The following is a 14,897-nucleotide window of genomic DNA, read 5'->3' as shown; positions in this document are numbered from 1 at the left end:
TGATCTCATGTATATTTAATATTTTTAAAAATATCAAAATTATCTTTAAAATAAAATACTGTTTATTATTTTCTTTATCATAAAAATAAAACAGATAATCCTTGAATCTTTCTTCTTCAAGCAGGCAGAGTTTGGTTGCAGAGTAACAACTCCTCACAAAGGCAAAGTTTCCTTGAATCTTCACATTTTAGACATAAATAAAATGGACTTTTCGTTATTATTCGGATTCTCGTATCTCATCGCTTTATCCTCTTTGTTTTCTATATCCCTTTCTGCAATCCCGTCAGAATCTCAAAGCGGTCCCCAACAGCCCATCAAACCGGGTGATTTCTCTGGTACGAACACCGTTCTCACTTTTCTCGTCCAAACGCAAGCACAAACATGCCATCTCGACCTCTCTGAAGAGCTTTTCGGCGGCATCAGTGAGGCATGCGGGCGCAACCTCGACCGTAGCCCCTGTTGTCCGGTGCTCGCCGCCTGGCTCTTCGCTGCGCATGCTAGGTCAGCACTACAGGTACCATCAGCTGTGCCCTGATGGTACCGGATGACTCCCAGAAGTGCGTCAACTCACTTCAAAGCTTGCTGCAGAGTCGTAACATAAACATTCCACAACCCAACACCACATTTGACGCCATTCTCTGTTTCTATGGCATTCGACTCCATCAGAGTACCTCGCTGAGTTGCCCCGTCGCATTCAACCTTACCTCCCACAGGAACACAACTCCGATGGCTGGCATCAAGAATTTGGAACGGAATTGCCAGAATTCATCCTACTCCGGCTGCACCAAGTGTCTCGGCGCCCTCGAAAAGGTTAGGTTTTTTTTACTATTTCTTATCGTTTATTTCTTCCAATTGGCACTTTCTTCATAATTTCCAATCATCTGCCATTACTTGAATGGCAACTGAATTGTTAACAAAAATCTGTTGCTCTGTCATCTCTTCTGTATATTTCCTATTGCTAACATGCACCATACAAGCATACCAAGAACAAATTAACAACCAATTAAATCGAGCTATAACAACCAATTAACTCTCCATCTCGCTAGAAGCAGGATGCTTCATCAAAATTAAATTTGCGAAGCACCAATACAAATTCAAATCTGCCCAGAACTCCCAAGCCGAACCAGAAGAATTAACTCAACTCTTACGAGTCGATCCCGGCCAGCAAAACAATCTTTAGTCTCACTCTAAAAAACAAAGGAGAAAAAAAATTAAAGATTATCTATCCCCGCCACTGATGTGCAGCAACAACAGAAATCGAGATGAACCGTTGTTAACGGCAGGTACCAGTAAAGTTACAACTCTCGTGTTCATTCGAGATATTAACGAGACGTTTATATTGTCATTTTACGGATGGGTTGATAAAGAAAACTAAATGATATTTTAAGGGCAGTTTTGTCTTTTCACATGCTATTTAACGATTGTCATTTTTTTAAATTCAGGTACTAAATTGGCAGTCGACCTAAAGTACAGGTACCTATCTGGAATTTTCCCTAATATAATATAGGATAAATTTCTTAAATTATTCCTACACGAAATTGACAAACTCTACCTTTGCTGTTTACATATTATCTAATGCTATCCTTACTATTTCTGATAATTGATTAGCTCTACCCCTGTCATTAGCATCTGTTAATGCTCTGTCACGATTTGTGCATATGTGACCTATATAAAATTTTTTCAAAACCCAATATTACCCTTGTCCTGAAGCCCTCACTCTCTCTCTCTCTCTCTCTCTCTCTCTCTCTCTCTCTCCATTTTCAGACCTTCCCTTGGCCTCTATCTCTCTCTCCTTCCTTCTTTTTCTTTTTTTTTTTTTTCTTCTTCTTCTTATTCAACTGTAATAACAGCCATTCCAACCATTTCTTGCTAGATTTCCCGAAAGAAAAAAAGAACTGGCATAAGGATCGAATACACTAGAGACACCCAAGTTTCCGATGACTTGTGCTCACGGAATCCACTTATCAGGTAACTTGTGCTTGGAAAGTACCTTGGTGCCCAAAACATGTCGTCTTCATTCACCTCTGTGTTCATCGCAGTGGTTCCACCCAGATTGAATCCTTTGTAGTAAAAAATTGAAGATGAACCCCACTTTTTGAAATGCCAAGGAAAGCACACTGAAACGCCAAAGGAATGCATAGTGGTATGATTTTGTTGTCATGCTTGAAGCTCCCGTGATTGGGGGAGGCTTCTGATGAAACCCAAGTCTTACAAAGTACTCTAATGGTGGGTTTCTTGTCGGTGATAAAACGCCTTTATTGCTTACAACTAGTCCATATTTTGTTTCGGTCATGAGAGATAGAAAGAGAGAAAGGGATGACCCATCTCGTTCACACCAGTGCCTAACTCGGGATTTATCATGTTCATCTCCACCATCCCAGTAGTCTTCACTCTTTGTGTAGCCTTTAGCGTTGCTCACTCAGTTGTAGGAAAGAGATTCCACTACGATTTCTAAGTACATTATATGAGTATTGCAATCTCTATTAATTTGTACCCATGACTCACTATAAACCTAACCGATTTGGTCCAGAACAACACCATTGCAGGAGGTGGTGCCCTGATGTTAAACTATGGCTGGGTTTCTTTAGTGGAGACAAATGTTGGTCTCACCCATAGCTTCCATGCCCCACGGGTAGCTTTAGCTGTTGGCATGGAACATTGGTAAGGTCTACAAGTAGACAGAACATCATCAAGGGTGATGATTTAAAGCTTGCGGTGGCAGTGGATCACTCCCTTAGTAGAAGAGGCGATGCCGGAGGTATACACTTGAAGTAGGGGTCACCCTGGATAGATGGAAAAAGAAGAAACATGAAAAACTGGGGTGGGGGAGGTCTGAGAATGGAGAAAGAAGGAGAAATCTGACACCACCGTCGTGCATTCTATCTTCCGACTACCACTCTGAAATCCTAATGTGTTAAATTGCATAGGAGAAGATCTTGAAGACCTTGGCTTTGTGCTCAAAGTCCACTAGTATGGCGAATTCTGCGGTTGCATCCGTTGGGACAATGGGCAAGGTCATGGAGAAGGCAAATCTCTGTAATGTTGTCAATAGTAACCCCATCAATCTCGCCTCCCCTATTTTAGTGAGCACGTCACTGCCGCTGCATTCTCTCCGACAACCATTAATAAAGCCAATCGCAGGAAGAGAAGGTTCTGTCGGAGATTAGCTTCCTCCTCTCTCTATGCCAAAGAACGGTGTCTATGATGGGCATATCGACAACAAGTGCAGCCCTTGTCACCATTTGCTTTTCAGATTACCCATCTGGTTCTGAAACCAGTTGATGAGGACACAGAATGGTAGAGATTTTAGTTGTTGGGTTTGCATTTCAGTGAAAGACCAATTCGATTCATTTCCAAAATATCATTTCGTTTCTTTTAGTTGAATTTTATTTTAAAAATTGAAAAATAATGAAGGGTAAATTTGATATTTCGTTGTTTTCCATTAACACTTAGGGATGATGTCAATGAGTTCGACTATGATACAGAAAAAATATGATAACTGAAAAACAACTGACCAATAACACAGAATCTTAAACGTGGTTAGGAACATGATATCATTTATCAAAATTTATGGATGAATTTTGATTAGTCAAAACTCTTTTTGATACCATATCTTTTCCATATGATAAATTTTCCCTTTAGAAACAGTACGAATAATTTAAGAATAAAGACACAGTTGTTACTTTCATAAACAGTAGAGATAGTTTAAGAATTTACCCTATAATGTCTATTGCTTCCTGCTATACTCTTTCAACGAAAACGAAAGGTTGTGAAAACTGAAAAGGAGGAATTGGTGGTGTTTAATTAAATTTTAACGTAAGGGCCAAATGATTCCATCACTGTAATTTGGTGGCCCCATGTCGGCCAAAAGAACCTTCGTGCTTGACACAAGACTGGAGTTTAAAAGAAAAGAAAAATTTATATGTATTATATATCACATTCATGTCTTTTGACCGGCAAATAACCGCCCTGTCAAATGGCAATATATTTGATCCTTTTGATTAAGAAATTAAGAGGAATCTTTTCTTCATTTGTTGAAGAAAAATATAAAAACAGCTAACCCAAGATCTGGCCAGATTACATCCGAAGGGTTTTTAACTCTTTATCGTTATTAGATATGAAAATCTGTTGACTGCTATTTTGGTATTTTACTTGTAAAAAAAAAATCCTTGTTGTGTATCAATAAGGGGTGCAATTGAATTAAGCTCAATTCCATTCTAATTGAGTTTAAATTAATTTCGAATCGTGAGATAAGGTTATGACAAAAAATTATGTAAAATAATATAAAAATAAAATTGTTTTCAATTTCAAGTCTCATCGAATATTTAATCAATTTGAGTTTGAATTGAAAAAGTGTTTGAATGAAACTCAAACTCAAGGTCAAACCTCGTAGTATGTTAGTTGAGCCTAGAGGTTAATGTGGGCCACGCTGACCCACATGCCTGATAGGCTATGCCTACTTGGCAGGACTCCCCAAAAGGGGAGCCTAGCACAACCCATGGCCTGATCCCCATAGGTCAAGCTACTGCAGGCCAACACACACACACACACACATATATATATATATATATATATATATATATATATATATATATATATATATATATTTATGGAAATTTTGAAAAAAAACTGAAAAGTAAAAAATTTAAAATTGAAGCAAGACAAGAACAAATTGAAAAAATATTAAAATCTCATTCCATATGAATAATCAATTCATACAAAAAAATTAATTAAATGAAATTTAAAAAATTACAATGAAATTTGAAAAAGTATCATAATAAAATTGAAAAAAAAATTATAAATAACTTACAAGTTACAAATAAAATTAAAAAATCTGAAAATTTACAATATTCCCCAAATTTTTCTTTAATTTCAATTTCCACATTCTTCTTCAACTAGTGTGGTTCCTTGAATGATGTGTCATGTCTTCCTTTATCATCTAGACAAATACAAATCTTCAATGTTTCATTTATCATCTAGTTTTTCCTCTCACCCAACACTCTTTATTGCATTAAGCAAGATTTTGATACTATTATGGATATCAAAAGGATTAATAGATCATGTGCCATGACAGCAATTACAGAATAGTTATTTATTTATGCTTTCACATTGCTAAAATATCAAATTAAATTATCTATTTCCTAAGATGTGAGGAAATTTAAAACATTATGTTGCAAATAAAAATTAAGTTCATTGAAAGATAACCTAGAAGTAGAGGAAGATGAGGAAACAGTGACTATTTATTAAAGACCACGTTTCAGCTCTACTTGATCTTATTTTCTTGTACCTAATAAAATATAACTTCTAATGTTTTGAACCTGTTCTGAAATAAATTCTGAAATAAATTCTAAACCATACTGCACACATAAATTTAAAATACATAAAGCACATCTAATATACAATAAATTTCCTTCTAAAACAGGTTTTAATTAAGATTTTAAAATACTCGTAGCTAGATCATTATTACTAGCATTATTGAAAATAATTGAAAACAATTTTATCTTCTATATCATAAGCGCATTTAGTATTTAAAATAGTAATTACAATAGCTAGGCCAATATGTGGGCATTCTAATCTTGTAAAACTTAAAATTCTTTTATGTAAAACCCATGTTTCATCAATAAAGTGAGCAGTTACACAAATATAATTAATATTATACTTAGAAGATCAAACATCTGAAGCAAGAGGAATTTTAGAGAAAGATTTGTCAAAGTAGAAATTAATTTTTTTTTATATGTTTCAAAATTTTGATAGCACCCAATCTAGTTGTATTCCTAAAAACTTTTCTATACGCATAATTAATTGATGTTTCTACAAAATATAAATGGTTGCACAACATGTACTATATATCTAGCTAATGTTTGTCTCATTTTCTCTTAGAAATGATGAAAATTAGAAAATGATCCAAACCCAAAACAAATGATCCCATTTTGAGCTTGTTGAATATGTTTTAGCATGTCTTCTTAAATGGCAAGTTCTACTACTATTTAACTAAAATCACTTTTGCATTTAGGGGGCGTTCTTTTTTTTTTTTTTGGATTTTGAGAGGGGGGAAAGTTGGTTAATGGGATTTTGGTTCCCATTGACCAAGAATCTCATGTTCTTTTTTCAGCTTTATGTGGGAACTAGGAAAAGTTTTGTTTTCCTGGGTACCACTTACCCGGGAAATTGATACCCATCTCCTAGATGGGTAAATAACTTTCCCACATAGGGGAAAGTTGCCAATACTTAAATGGGACAAAAATGCCCCTTTTAATAATAAATTTCTATGGTTAAAATGGTCATTGCCTTATTCACCTAGGAAATAAAAGAACATGGGTAAATGCACTTACCTGGGTAAGTGTTTCCAGGAAAAACTTACCCATGTAATTGCACTTACTTGGTTAAATAACTTAACGAAAAGTGAACGGGGCCTTAATGCAAATTGCTCTTAACCCCTTTTCTGATAGTTCTTTAAGTGTAAAATATTCTCAACAATTGCTGATTTTTTCTTTCATGTTTTAAAACCTAAAGGTCTTGAATCATTGAGAATAGCTTCATTTTGATAGTAGTGGTAGAACTAGCACCAATTCCAGAATTGGTGCTAGCGTACTAGTAAAGTCAAAATGAAAGGGGGTTTGAGAGGAACTTACTGTTTTAATAAATATTAAAATGTAAATTTTATAAAAGAAATTCAAATAACCCAGGTAATTGAACCCCTCTGATCTGCTTTTAGGCCTCTCAAATTGAGACATTTGAGTAGGTTGCAAGCCTCCTTCTTGTTGAAATTAAAAAAAAAAAAAAAGAGTATGAAAGTACAAGAGTGTGAGATAGATTGATTGTTGTTATGATGAAAATGAACAAGGATTGGAGTATTTATAAGGGTTGGAAATAATTGATTTGACCAAAATTCCCCCCCTGTTTATAGCTATTGGATGATGTATTTTAGTCATTTGAAAAGTAATAAATGCCCCCCTAAATTAGTAGTTTATAGTTATTGGGGGCATTTAAGTCATTTTGTGCATTCTCATTTGGCAAATATACACAAATACCCCCAAATTAGTTGTGTATAGATATTGGAGGGTGATTTTGGCATTTAACCCCCTGAAACGGCTATATAACGGTTAATATACTCATTGCAACAGTCACCAGACCACAAGCCATGAACCCTTGGCCTAGTCTAGCATGGAGGTTTAGGCATGTCCTATTTTACACCTCTGGTGGAGCCAAGCCAAGACTTGTCAAAGTTCATCTCAGCTCAACTGAACTATACCCGTAGTATCAATCCCTTATTACATTCATCAACCATATGATTTTACATATTTGACAATTGTTTTGTTTTAAATAAACGTTTTTTTAGTTCAAAAAGCAAAGCATCCATTATTTAATGAGAGATAAACAATCAGTTTCAATAAGGGCAAATTTCTTAAACTATCCTTATGGTTTAGCTAATTGGCTAATTCACCCTTACTATTTACATATTGTCTTAAAGTACCCTTACCATTTCTAACAATTGTCTAGAACCTTCCCTACTGTTAGCTCTACATCATAAAATGTTCACATGTGACACCAAGTGATTGATATACTTTTCATAAATCCCTAAAATACCCTTTTATCACAGAGAACTCAAAGCATGATATCGGGAGCATTTGGCGGCAAACTCAAGGCACCTCCAATCCAATCGGCCAAGAGGATTGCATGACCAACAATGGTGCTGCAGTGAAGACTGTAACAAGGCTGACATCAGAAATCAAAAGCAACTGAAGTTTGATGGTTGATAATTAAAAAAAGATGAAAAGGCTGGTCGAGTGGCAACACCAAGCTCCTATTGGGTTTAACTAGGAATAAGAATGATGACTGATCTGAGGCTCTGTTTGGTTCATAGGAATAGGGGTCCGGAATTGGAATTGGAATGAGCTATTCTGATTCCAACTGTTTGATTGGGTGGAATTAGAATGCATTTCCCCATTTTAGGGAATAGCCACTACTTGCCCCTCCCTTGGGAATGAAATCTCATTCCTATTGGGTTAGTTTTGCACTAATAAATTTACCTTCTTATCAAACAAACTTTTAGCTGTAATAACATGAATTCCAATAAAACATATGCATTTTTTATTAAAAGTCTACTTGAATGCAAATCTTCTGTTTTATTGATCTACTTTAATTTCTTATTGTGAATGTAAATATGCATTGAACAATGTGTTTTTTGTAATTTGTCAATGCATAAATGTAATATTGCCAAATACAGGCAAAAGTGAATCGGAATGCAAATTTACCCTGAACTGGAATTTACACTTCATTTGCATCGTTTCCAAATGCAGTCTAAGGGAGACATGGCGGCATTTCTTTTTTTCTCTTCGTTAAAAATAGTAAAATGCTTTTATTTGAAACATTTAACTTTTCCAAGGTAATCAAACATAACATCCAATTGGTACCATACATCTTCCAATGACAACAAATCTTTGATAAAGGACGGTTCCTTTTCACGATGGGTGAGTACCAGTTTTGGGAGAGACTGTTCCTTTTCACAATGAATGATAAGGCCATGCCATTTTTTTAAATTCAGCATTTCGTTTTCTTAAATTATTAGTATATTATAATTTTTCGAAATTTTTATCAATTGGATTTTATTTTAAAAATTTAATAAATAATGGAGAACAAATTCAATATTTTATTTTTTTCCATTATCACTTAACAATAATGTCAATTGTGAGAGAACATAAGAATACTTTAAAACAATATATAAATAATAAAAGTAAAATTAGCCCCAAATCAAAACAAGTGATCGAACCAGCTTTGCTGAATTTCAGATCAATCCTTTCGAGCTGGCCTTAAGACATAGTAGAATAGAAGCGACATTCGTTAAAAGGCCAACCTTCCAAAGATTTAATAGGGAAATCGAAATCAAATCATAGATTTTGTGAGAGTTGGCCAATACGTAATTACCTAAAACTGAAACGACATTGGTAAAACAACCCCTGAACAGTGGCTTTGCTTTTATTTTAAAAATTGAATTCATGTAAAGTCTAACAACCCCTGAACCGTTTCAGACGAATTCATCACCTCAAAAATCTTGGATTAATTTTACAATCATCTGGGTTCAGGTTAATTAATGTTTTTCTATTTTTTCTTTACTTATCTATACTCGAGCCATTGAAGGATTTTAGCTTCTGCTTTGTATTACTTTTTCTTTTTCATAGTAAACTACTGTCATCAGTGCAAAGTGCAAACGTATCAGAGATGCATGCCTCCCACATAACATCTAATCTTCATATCGAAATAAATAAATTAGACAGCTTTTGAATGGCAAAGCCGTGTCTGTAACACAGGGAATCAGATTGTGTTCATAGTAGATGTTTAGACTCTAGTGGACATCGTTATATATATACTTCAACTATTTTCTTGTTCTTGAATGTTAATCAACCTTTTTTATATTACATGTTATACTTGGGTGGGACAGAACATGATGCACATGAGGTCTATTAACCTTATTATGGAGAGCCTTCAGTCTCATAGATTTTGATCCTATGCCATATATCGGAAGGATGCCAAATGAATCTCAGTCGCTTGCTTATTGTGAACTTTAATCAGTTCAAAGAATCACATATTTGAACTTTTGAAGGAAAGTTATATATTATTATTATTATTATTATTATTATTATTTTATTGGGCAAAAATAAATAGTGCGCATATATTACATCATGCATACATCAAAAAATATAAATAGATGATATTTTTAATTTATGAAAGTATATTTTATGAAATATAAACTAATAAAAATAAATATATTTTAATATGATCCATAAAAATCTAAATTTAATCAATATAATGAATGAACCTAATTCCATCTATTATTTAGGTCACTTAAGTATAATTAATTGGAGTGTTCATTCTAATTAATAACTAAGAGATTAATTAAGGGCCTCTTGTGGGTAACCATGTATATGTATGTTGAATCCACATCAGCATTATTAATGTTATAGTGGTGTAGATAAGAATCCCATGTACTATGTTTATTGTCCATGTGTTAAAACCTTTTAATTTTTCTCGACACAAAGACGACCGATGTTCGACCGAGCTCAACCATATATAATTGCTGGGTCCGAGGTATATATGCTTGAATATATTAATATTATTTTCACCACAACTCTCACAACCATACTTATTTATTTATTTTGGCTCCATGTTGTTTGATTATTATCATAAAAAACAAATCAATTAAGCAAATCAGTAAAGGCCAATCACAAGTTAAAAGTCTTGCTTTACCTCTTTGTTCATTTTTTTTTCATATTTCATGTATGGAAAATCCGCTTGAATCATTTTCCCCAACGTTTTAAAAACCAGACTGGATACAGATCAACCGTTTTGGGGATCGGGTCCTGGGTCGAATGGTCTGACCATCCTCTTTGAATGGACGGGCTATTTTGATTTAAAAAATAAAAATAACAATTAAAATTAAATAATGGCCAAAAAATGATGTCCGGATTGATGGGTTGAAGGTTTGAGTTCCCAGGTCAACAGGTTTTTGACTAAGTGGTTCAAATCAATGGTTTTTGGCCCAGAAATGGTTATAGGGTGAAACAGAACCGATTGGCCCAGAAATGGTTTTTGGCCCAGAAATCATGATTTTCCATCCTTGCCAAGATACAGAAAAAGTAAAAAATAAAATAACGACTTTTTCCTGAAATAAAATAATACAACAACCCAATAACCTGCTAAACGGTGCAGATAATAAAATAACAGATTTGAAGTTGATCCAAACCGATATTATCACCAGATCAATGACGGATTAGAAAACACTGCCATATATCTTCACCCGACACAATATTCTTCTCGACTCAATTCCATTCGTATCACATAATCTTTGAGAAATTCTTCCGATTATTTGTTATTATTATTTTTGGTCGAATTCTTCCCATTAGTTTGGCTTGTTGGGTTTGGCCAATTTTTTCTCAATAAGACATCTTAAGGCTTAATGCGTGATCAAATCATCTATGAATAAATTAAAGAAAAGAAAAAGAAAGAAAAAAAAAAGAAGAGTCCAAAAAGGAACAGAAAATTGAGTTCCATATCTAGACAGTGAGCTTCTCATATGTAGCTATGGTTGTGTTTATTTGCAATACAAACGTAAATATGTACATTACATATTTATTCAGTTTTGGTTCATAAATATAAATATAGTTTATATTTTAAACTGTTTTTACATTCATCCTGCTTGTTTAAAATCAGTGCAAAGGTGTGCCACTATCATTAAATGCTTTGACTATCTTGTGGTCAAATGCCTCAACTTTGATTAAAAAGTTAATTATTAAATGAATACAAAATTGTATAAAAAAAATAAGTACAGTCTGCTTTTTTTTAGAATAAAAAGGTTTGAAAAAATATATTTTTATTTTAATAATCGTTACTTTTTTAAGTTTCAAACAAACGCTCGCTACCCCGATTCCGTATTTGTATCGCAAACAAATGGAACCTATATTGCAAATTACATGATTGATGGGTAATTGATTTCGTATCCACAACTCCACGTGGACACCAATTTGCCTTGGGTGGTGTTTGGCGTTTCCTTGGTTGCTCTCAATGAGATACCACACCTTACAAGTTACACCTACACTGCTGCCACACGCAATGTTGTGAACGATTAATTAGTATATATTTGATATGCGGGGGCTACAAATAGAAGATTTATTTAGAAAGATGAGGACATTTCATATAATAATAATGCGTTTAACAAAGACAAGAAACATCTATCATTGTATTATAAAATTAATATAAATAAAATCCTTTAAAGGTTAGTTTATTTGATGTAGAAAACCCTAGAAACACTTGAAAAAAAAAAGTGGGCATTTGGGAACAGGAATCCATGTGAAGACAATCATGGGCAAATGGAATTTTTAAGCTTTATTGAGTGGAGTTCCCCTCAATCGTTTCTACGTTAACCGAATTGTGTATGTCTAAGCAAGTAGCTAATTGCTACCTAGTTTATACTTTATACTGTACACGGGGGGAGGCTGAGTGGGGTCGTACATTTATCACTATCTTTTGACCTAATTTGAGGCTTTCTCAGCCGTTGGATCAAATTATTAGCTACTGATTATCCAACTTAGACTAAAGAAACAAGGATTTATTGGATCCCCTGCTTCATCCATCTCTACTACCTTTTCCTCCCTTTATTATATAAAGTAGAAAACAAAGTAGGAAGAAAAGGACATAAATCCAATGTGGAAATTAGAAACAGCTACCTTCATCTGGGCCATAGCCCACCCCCCATGAGCCCTGTGATTTATTTAATAATCAAAAGTGGGTTCTGTAATCCTTTAACAAGGCAAGATTCCTTGTAGATTAAGCAGGGTCTTGATTAAATAAAGAATTGAGGTCATATGGAGAGCAGAGGATTGGTCAAAACAAGGGAAATGAGCACTAATGTGATCAACTCAACAATCATCTTATAAACTTGCTTCCGGTTGTCACACCATCAAATTAATTAGGGCTTAAAAAATCAAATAAATGAATAAATAAGAACAGCAGACCGGATGCAAACCGAGTAATGCGGTTGGAAACGACACTTTGAGTTGTGATTAGTTACCAACTTGGTTGCAAAATAATCTTTGTTTCTAAACATGCATGGTACATATCTCTTCTCTTCTCGAGCAAATCTTACAGTTATTAGTCTATGGCTTATGTGCATTTTTAAGTGATATATATATATATATATATAGAATTTGTGGAGTTAATATTAGAATAATCAGTTGGTGCTTGCTTGCTCTTGGATATATTATCAAAAGATGTTATTTATTTGTGGGGATGGGGCGGGGGATTCTTCTTCCAATCTTCATTCGTTTCACTTTCAGTCTTTCACCCTTTAAAAATGTTATTGTTAGGGCAGGTCCTGAGATCCATTGTTTAAGGGGTTGGCCCACAGCACTAATCTACCCAAAACTTGCTTTGGGCTATGGGATGGGCTATGATATTGGGGATAGTGGCTGACACCAAATGGAAATGATTGTTCTCAGCCTCAAGACCGGCCTAACTCCACTTTATTTCTTTTTCTTTTTCATTAAGGTTCAAAATATTAATATATCTGATATGCCGGTAGAGATGTATTGGGCGAATTGATATTGTTTTTTTCTTTTTTTTGTTATTTTTTTTTCTGAAATCGGTTTAGGGGGGTCGGTTTAGGATTCCTTCACCCTCTGAACCGGTCAGACCTCTGATACATCCACTGTAGAGGCATAATGAAGGAGTCTTAGAACGACAGATATTAGCTAATGCGGGCTAATACGTATCGATATTTTAAACCTTGCTTTCATCCTTTGTTTAGCATGGCTCCTCTCCTGTTATCTTGTTGAAAAAAACAGAATAGATGTTTATATTGATGTTAACTGACCCACGTTTTCTCTTAAGACATTGCCCCCTACAGAACACTCACTTTGATTATCTCTGTAAATGTGAGCTTTTGAGACTCTCTAAATATTGTCCCCTACAGAAGACTCAAAATGTGAGTCTTTAGTTCTCTGTAAACGTGAGTCTTTGAGACTAAATATTGTCCCCTACAGAAGAATCACAAAGGGAGTCTTTGATTCTCTGTAAATGTGACATGGGTCCAGACTTCAGGCCCAGAAACTCTCAACTGTGAATATTCGAAAACCAGGTCCCCTTGCTTTGGTTTTTCCATGTGAGTTGTGAGTAATTTCCTGTTTTTAGGCATTTTCTCCTTGCAAAGTTGTTTTGCTAATTTTGATGTATGAGCGGAACAGAGTTGACAAATCTCTGTTATCTATCAAAAAGAAAAAAGTTACAAAATCTGTGTTCCATTAGAACATTTATTGGAGGGAGGAAATTGATGCCCACAATCGAAGTCGAATAGTGGATCTGTGCTTCATGCCCTGTGAGTTTACGTGGTCAATATGGACATTACCCACTATTGTATGTTACTTAAAAGATATCTTAAAATTTTAAAATTGACTTAAATATGTCTTATCACTGTTTTATCCTCTATTTTCTTTTAAATGGACTTAATTTCCATCCTTAAGCCTTTCTGTTGTTATTGTTAAATTGTGATTAATAAAAGCTTAATATGAACCAAAAAGAAGGTAAAGAGAATAATTCTTTTGTATTATATTATTGTTATTCGTTTGAGCCAATGTTTTAAAAACTGATTAAGAATTGAAAATTTGGAATCACCTTGACCACCAGCTTTCAGTCCAACGGGTTGACGGTTTAACCACCTAAGTCATCAGATTGTTGATCTAAGTCAACAGTTTTTGGGATAAAAATGAAATTATTTTAGTTGTTTAATTGGAATCATTTTGATCATGGATCTTATTATACATCAAATAAAAAATCCAAAACTATAGGTACATAAAGTCCAAAAATCCCAATTCAATGACACTATGATCACCCAAATCCAAACACCATTTGCCCCCTTCATCCTAAGACCTGAAGCCATAACCAATTTCGACCATCTAATTGGGGTCATTTTGATCTTCAACCTCATTTTACATCAAATCACAAATCCAAAACCATGAGCCCAAAAATCCAAATCCAACGACATCATGATAACTCAAATCCAACACCATTTACCCCTTCATCCTAAGACCTGAAACTGAAACCAATTTCGACATCAAATCACAAATCCAAAACCATGAGCCCAAAAATCCAAATCCAACGACATCGTGCTAAATCAAATCCAACACCATTTACCCCTTCATCCTAAGACCTGAAGCTGAAATCGATTTCAATCATCTGATCGGAATCATTTTGATATTCAACCTCATTTTACATTAAATCGGAAATCCAAAACCATAGGTACATAGATTGCAAAAATCTAAATCTAATGACACCATGATCACCAAAATCTAACATCGTTTACCCCTTCATCCTAATACTCGAAGTCAGAATTAATAACGATCGTCCGA

General features: G+C 34.4%; 1 pseudogene across 1 annotated transcript; it reads left to right on the top strand.

Moving 5' to 3' along the window:
- The first annotated feature begins 136 nt into the window (after nt 1-136).
- Nucleotides 137-8,105, top strand: LOC148880992 (putative GPI-anchored protein At4g28100; annotated as a pseudogene). The gene is made up of 2 exons (XR_016104702.1): nt 137-810; nt 7,601-8,105. The product of XR_016104702.1 is annotated as a putative GPI-anchored protein At4g28100 (transcript).
- Nucleotides 8,106-14,897: the final 6,792 nt, after the last annotated feature.

The sequence above is a fragment of the Nelumbo lutea genome, chromosome 1, assembly GCF_056320005.1.
Source record: "Nelumbo lutea isolate HS-2025 chromosome 1, American lotus-T2T, whole genome shotgun sequence".
NCBI classification, from domain to species: Eukaryota; Viridiplantae; Streptophyta; class Magnoliopsida; order Proteales; family Nelumbonaceae; genus Nelumbo; species Nelumbo lutea.
The sequence above is the reverse complement of the archived record's forward strand: the minus strand, read 5'-3'. Positions and strand labels throughout refer to the sequence as shown.